The sequence below is a fragment of the Mastomys coucha genome, unplaced genomic scaffold (assembly GCF_008632895.1).
Source record: "Mastomys coucha isolate ucsf_1 unplaced genomic scaffold, UCSF_Mcou_1 pScaffold23, whole genome shotgun sequence".
Taxonomy (NCBI): Eukaryota; Metazoa; Chordata; class Mammalia; order Rodentia; family Muridae; genus Mastomys; species Mastomys coucha.
The window spans coordinates 94,613,622-94,621,217 of NW_022196906.1; the positions used below are offsets into that span (position 1 = coordinate 94,613,622).

Consider the following 7,596-nt stretch of genomic DNA (forward strand, 5'->3'; position numbering starts at 1 on the left):
GATAATTGGAGATGAAGACGCCAAAATAGCCCAAAGTGATTGTTATATTTAATAGTCCCTAAAGACTACACCAGAAAACACTTTTAACAATGTAGCCGGATACAAAATCAGTATTCAGAAATCAGTAGCTTTTCCATATACCAATAATAAATATATAGAGAAAGAAATTGGAAGAAAATTCCATTCACCATACCTTAAAGACAAACAAAGAAAAAAAGCAAAGTACACAGATGGGATTTAAAAAGAAGTGAAGAGGGTTTTTTTTTGTTCTTTGTTTTTTTGGTTTGTTTTTTGTTTTTTGTTGTTGAGACAGGATTTCTCTGTGTAGCCTTGGCTCTCCTGGCACTCTCTCTGTAGACCAGGCTGGCCTCGAACTCAGAAATCTGCCTGCCTCTGCCTCCCAAGTGCTGGGATTAAAGGCGTGGGCCACCACGGCCCAGCTAAGAGTTTTTATTTTTATTTATTTATTTTTTGTTCTCTTCAGTTCTCTCCCCTGTGAGCTTTTTTGGGCAGGTACGGACACCAGAGCCAAGCCCCCGTCACCATGCCCCGGAAAATTGAGGAAATCAAGGACTTTCTGCTCACAGCCCAGTAGAAGGATACCAAATCTGTCAAGAAGAACAAGGATAATGTGAAGTTCAAGGTTCACTGTAGCAGATACCTTTGCACCCTGCTTATCACAGACAAGGAAAAGGCAGAGAAGCTGAAACAGTTCCTACCCCCAGGTTTGGCAGTGAAGAGCTGAAATGAACCAGACCTTTGCATGTGACTATTAAAAACCCTGGAAAGTTAAAAAAAAAAAAAAGTGAAGGACTTCTATGACAACTGTAACAAGAACTTGAAGACACTAGAACATGTAAGTCCATTGTATAGACAATTTCTTCCAAGTTGAAACTTGAAACATTCCTACCAGGAAGGATGGGAGAGGCTCCTAAGGCATACAAAGTAAACAATTCGAAAGTCTCAGGATGTCCCAGAAACTAAAGAAATTCATAGGTCTTCTTCCCAAGACTGGAGACACAGAAAACTTGATGGGGAAAAGAGGCAGAGCTGCCTGGAGGGGGCTCCGATCAGCCAAGCTGCCTCTGAGAGTGAGTGACATCTGGCTCTGGGGTTGCAAGTTTCCTGAGTTATCATCACATATAACTCATGGGCTTTTCAGTGATGCATCTGTTTTCGAGTTGTCCCTGCTTCTGTAAGTAACCCCTCAGCCACACTCCTAACCCCAATGAAAGCATTGGTTCACCAAGCAAAATTTCTGTAGACTCCTTACTTTGGTCTGTTGTTGGTCTCTCTCTGGAGTGAGCAGACTGTTGTGCGATAGTCAGCTCTGGCTGAATGTGTAAGCACATCCATATACCACACAAGCAAGCAGAATGGAGCACAAACGCAAACAATAATGAATTACACTTTTTTTTTTTAATCATCTCACCATCAAGACCACAAGTGATGGCAGATGCTGGAAAGCGTTCAAGGAATGAGGAATCTTGATCACTGCTGGGTAATAGAAACAAGCACAAACCAGACACTGAGGCCCAGCATAGCTGTGGCCTCCAGCTTTCCGCCCAAGCAGACTGGCTCCTCTTTACCTCCGCCTGCTGCAGCTGCCTGTTAGGTCCAAAACAGGACCCTAAAATGATGGTGCTAGTGACCTTGTCCTACACAAAACGACTTGGTCAGGAAAACAGGATAGTTATTAAACAGGCCTTAGGGCTGGTTTCTGTTAACCAGGAGACTTCCTCAATCTGACCCAAAGGTCAGCCTCCTCAGGGAGGGCATCTAGATTAAAGATCCTGAACCCTGTTGACTGTCATAGAAGATCTGCTTGCTTTTGTGCCATTTTGCTTTCTCTCTGTCCCCCAAAAGATAGCCTTGGCAGTTTGATCCCCAGTAAACCTTTCTACCTACCCATGCAGCGAGCAGTCTACTTCAATTCTTTCGCTGGGCCCTACCCTCAGTTACACTGCCCACTGACAGCAGCTTACCTAGAACCTGACAAGCTGTTCCTTATGTTCTCTTTGGGATCTCTGCTTTCCCAAGACTTAGCTCAGGGCTGATACAAATTCACATATGTTAAAAGGTCTGAGCCCACTTCCAGATTTGAAAACCTAAAAACCCACCAATCCACGAGCATGAAATCCTATCAACTGGTAGCTTGAAATCTCACCAACCTCCACCCTAAGAAACCCTATATTAACCTGCCTCTTGCTCAGTTCCCTGCTGCCTCTCACCCGAACAGAGGGAGACACATTCTTGTGTCTTTCCCAATAAATCTCTTGGGTGAGGCTTGGTATGGCTGTGTGGTATTCCTTGGTTCTGGACTTCCAGGTTGCCTTTTCCCTTCACAGTTGCAACACTTCCACAGGTTTCCCTCAGAGCGGTAACACTTCCACTGGGGAAACCTTTTTTCCCTTACAGCTGTAACATTTACAACCTGAACCTTCCAAGTCTAACCATTTCAAAGTGTCAGCTTCCTTTGATACCTGAATAGTGTTGGAGGCACATGGCTAAGAAAACTCTTACGTTCCCTCTGGAAGCCAGTCAGTTCTTCCTGTCTTGTCCAATCCCTGGGTTCTTTTGCTGACCTGGTATCAGAGGCCTAGTACTCAAGAACAACCAAAATAAGAGCTGATGGGAGATGTCTCCCCAGGGTGGGCTCTAATCACTCCCTCAGGTGATTTAGGATCCCAAATGAGTCCCCAAACTATTAGAAATAAGTTCAAGATTATAAAGATGCCACCATTCCTACTATAGTGTCTGGACAAAGAAACATTACTCTTGATCAAGAGAGGGTATTTAGAAGAACTAACACATGAAGACAGAACGTGCATTAGGTTTTTATTCTAAGTAGTGACTATGTCTTTTTCCCATTGGCTGGAGTCCAAGCTTACAGTTTTAATTCAACTGCCTAGTCTGAAAAGAATTGGCACACAGGAAATTAGCTCCAGGCAATCAAATTCCTAGACTACAGTAGGAAGCCTCTGTGTAAACAAAGGTTTTACTGGGGATGGGGGAAGGCTAAAACTGTTGCAAAAAAATTCTTACAAGGTGAGGAAAATAAGATTTATTCCTGAACATAGTATACATATGTTCATAGTATTTGAACATATTTACATATGTATTGGATAGAAATACATATGTTACATAGTATTTGATAGAAAAGACTCATATTTGCTTCTTTATTTTATTTTTTTAAAGATTTTTATTTATTATAAGAGTCTACTGTAGCTGTCTTCAGACACACCAGAAGAGGACATCAGATGGTTGTAAGCCACCATGTGGTTGCTGGGATTTGAACTCAGAACCTTTGGAAGAGCAGTCAGTGCTCTTAACCGCTGAGCCATCTCTGCAGCCCTATTTTATTTTATTTTTTTGGTTTTTTGAGACAGGGTTTCTCTGTATAGCCCTGGCTGTCCTGGAACTCACTCTGTAGACCAGTCTGGTCTTGAATTCAGAAATCCACCTGCCTCTGATTCCCAAGTGCTGGGATTAAAGGTGTGCGCCACCACTGCCCAGCTTTCATATTTGCTTCTTACAGTGTGGAGGCTCCATACTGTAAAACTAGAACTAAATATAGAAGTGCAGTCTAGGCCACCTCTAGCTGTCCTGGACATATGCATGAGAGACTCTACACACCACACAGAAACGATCTGCGCACTCACGTATACTTATTCACAATAGCCATGACACAGGATAAGCTTAGACACCCATCATCCACACAGAGAAACAAAATACATACACTGCTATACAACAGACTAATAATACAGTATTATTATACAACAGACTAATAACAACAATATTAATAACACAACAGAATAGTAGTATTTATCTACTACTATTATTATAAATAGTATTTATCTACTACTATTATTATTATTATGAAAAAAGAAATTGGGGCTGGCAAGATTGCTCAGTGGATAATGGCACTGGCTGCAATGCAGACAACCTGGGTGCAATCCCTGGGACTACATATTTGAAGAGAAACAAGTCCCTCAGATCATACTCTGATCGGTGTACAAACATGTACACACACACACACACACACACACACACAAGAGGACTGACACTGTCTCCTGTCCACTTCATGCAAATTGTCACACATGGACACCCATGCTCACACTAACACACATACTCATACACAAAAATTACATGTTTAATGCCATAGATACCAATAGGCTGCCTCAGAAGGAACCCCAACAAGGATGATAAGAGAAGAGAAGGATGATCTAAGAGTATCAAGAAAGCTTACATCAAAAGAAAACAACAAATCTTGAAGGAGTGAGGAAGCTGAGTGAGTGACATCCCTGAAGGCGCATTTTGACCCAGGCATGACCTGTCCAGGACTCCAATCCCAATTGGCTCATAGGAAATTGCCAGATGGGCCAAGCTGCAGAGAAATAATGAGGCCTTTCTGGAGAGTCCCAAGTGTGTGTGTTTATGAATGCTTGATTAGTGTGTACAAACACTAGCAATCATTAGCAATGCTTCTTCCTCCAGGTTGTTTAAGCCTGACATTGCTCACCTACAGAGATCTGCGGTCGAGCTAGCCCCTTTCTCTGTGCTCTAATAAGCACATTCAGATCCCAAGCCACGTGATTCAAGCTTCACTGCGCACGCACGAGGCTGTTCCCTCCTCCTTTCTTCATTTCCCCAGCCAGGGTTCCAGCTCCAAGCCATGTGGTTCACTTTGGGGACAGGAGCACTGTGGTAGCTTTCCAATTCTGTGACAAAATACCTCAGAGAATCAACTTCAGAAGACAATTCAGGTGTATGAAGAGGCTCTGCTCTGCGGGCACGCGGCCTTTCCTGCTCTAAGCCTCACATCACATCACATCACATCACGGCAGAAGCGTGTGATAGAGCAAGCCTGGTAACTCCGTGCAGTGAGGAAGCAGAGTAAGAAGGCGCTGGGATTCCAGTATCCCTCCCAGGGTATACTCTCCCAGCCTTACTTCCTCCTACGAGGTTCTGTCTCTCACAATTTTGAACCAACAGCAACACAGACTGTGGGACAGGCCCGCGAAGCCTTGGAGGTCACACATCCAAACCGTAACATTCTACTCTGTACCCCAAAGTCTCATGTCCCTTTCATAATGCAAAATGCGTTTTTAGATCACCCAAAGTATTAACTGACTCAATGTCACTCAAAAGTCCAAAAGGAAAGTTCTCTCCAATACACAAGGCAAATTCATTTGTGAGCTGGGGGGGGGGGGGGGGGGGGGACGGGGACCGAAAACAAATTACACATTTGAAAGATACACCGTAGCACGAGTTTCCTCAAGGGAGGGGAAGGGGAGCTGGGTCAGTGGAAGCTCAAAACCCAGCAGGAAAGTAGATCCTGAAACTCCACTTCCAACATCCAAAGCACACAATGATATAAGCTGCAAACACCATGAGCAACCCTCACCTATGAGCCTCCTGGCTGCAGTGCAGAGCCACTCTCTCGGGATGGCTGTACTTTCTGCCTGGTATGCCCCTCCACAGGCATTCCACGTTCCTGATATCTGACACGCTGGGTCTCCAGGGCTGCTCTAGCCTCACCCCTCAGTCTTAGGAATTTCTTACAGGGCTTCAACCTTACCATACACAAACTAGTCACAGGTGAGCTACCAGGCATGGGTCCTGTGTAAGAGCAGTACTAGCTCTTAACCACTGAACCATCTCTCCAGCCACCCAATAATCAACATTTTAAAAGTTTATCTTGGCGGGGCTGGCGAGATGGCTCCGCGGGTAAGAGCACTGACTGCTCTTCTGGATCCTGAGTTCAAATCCCAGCAACCACATGGTGGCTCACAACCACCTGTAATGAGATCTGATGCCCTCCTCTGGTACATCTGAAGACAGCTACAGTGTACTTATATATAATAATAAATAAATCTTTGGGCCGGAGCGAGCAAGGACTGAGCGAGCAGAGCTGACCATCTGTACTGCTACAGTGTACTCATATACATAATATAAACAAATAAATCTTTTAAAAAAAAAAAAAGAAGAAGCTTATCTTGGGACTGGTGGGGTGTCTCTGCAGGTAAAGGAGCTTGCTTCCAAGTCTGATGATGCAAATTCAATTCCCAGGACTCTACCAGTTGTCCCCTGCCCTCTGCATATGCTCCATGGTTCCTACACACACACACACACACACACACACACACACACACACACACACACACGTTGGGAACCATGAGAGCCCTGAGATAAACATCCGGCTTGGCCCTGGGAAAAGAACATTCACGGAAATCCACCCCCTCCCCACCTGTCATCCACCCCCTCCTCACCTGTCACCCCGGAGCTCAACCCCAGAAGATTTTGTAACCTTCCTTCTCTCTCCTTCCTCTCCCCCTCCCTCCAAGATTTTTGCTTTAAATATGCTCTCCTCAACCAAGTAAACGGCTCTTGACAAGCAATGCTTCCTTTGAGTCCTGTCATCTCTCTCGCCCATTCTTTATTCACAGGTTGTGACCCTCCTCATTCCCCCGAATAACGTGACCTGAAGGCCAGGTCTCACACACACACACACACACACACACACACACGAACAAACATCAGCCCATGGCCCTGCGGCACAGTACACCATGGCGGAGGTGAAGACTTGTGCACAATGCAGGGCCTCACTTCTCTTGCAAGACTTCACATCTTAGAGGCTCTGTTACCTCCAGCTGCACCAAGTCTCTAACACTTGGGCCTTTGGGGAACAGTCACCTGGAAGATGTTAGGTATGAAAAAGGACACACAATCATATGCTTAGCTGACCTTGAAATAATGATGCATCAGCCAAAAGATGCACACCTGGGGAGCCTTGGGTCTGCAATACACACAAATCCTCGTCTCTGACGAACACTGGATCCCGGCTCAGCTTTGAGTGGCAGCCCATAGCTATACAGCCTCAGTTCAGTGGTAAAGTGCAAAGGTCCTGCAAGATCACCTGCCACCAATCATGACGACCCGAGCTTGATCCCCAGATCAGCGTAGTGGAAGGAGAGAACTAACTCCTGCAAGCTGTCCTCTTACCATATCCAAGAGCCATGACAGTTGCTTAACACACACACACACATGCACACACAAATAAATGTACAACATCAACAACTGGAGACTCGGAACAGGGCACATGATATAATCCTAGTAACAATTTACAGGATAACCATTCTCATAACAAAAGTGTTTTGAAATATAGGAACACCTTCTGGATCTGAAAATCACAGAAGTCAATGTTGGATATTTCATCTTAATGAGAATCTATTCTGCTAGACAAACTGATTTCATAGACATCTCATTTAATCATCAACAAGTCACAGGGAATCAGGGCCTACCCTATCATCAACAATAAAGAAACTGAGGCCTATAAAACAAGCTGCTCTGAAACCATATTATCTTACCCAATCATTAAAATTAATTCTTTAATTAAGCCGGGCAGTGGTGGCGCATGCCTTTAATCCCAGCACTTGGGAGGCAGAGGCAGGCAGATTTCTGAGTTAGAGGACAGCCTGGTCTACAGAGTAAGTTTCAGGACAGCCAGGGCTATACAGAGAAACCCTGTCAAAAAACAAAAAAGCAAAAACAACAACAAAAAAACAAAAAACAAAAAATTAATTCTTTGGGGGA

General features: G+C 44.5%; 1 pseudogene; it reads left to right on the plus strand.

The window, feature by feature from the left end:
• Positions 1-544: 544 nt before the first annotated feature.
• LOC116073695 lies at positions 545-745 on the plus strand (annotated as a pseudogene).
• The last annotated feature ends 6,851 nt before the right edge of the window (positions 746-7,596 follow it).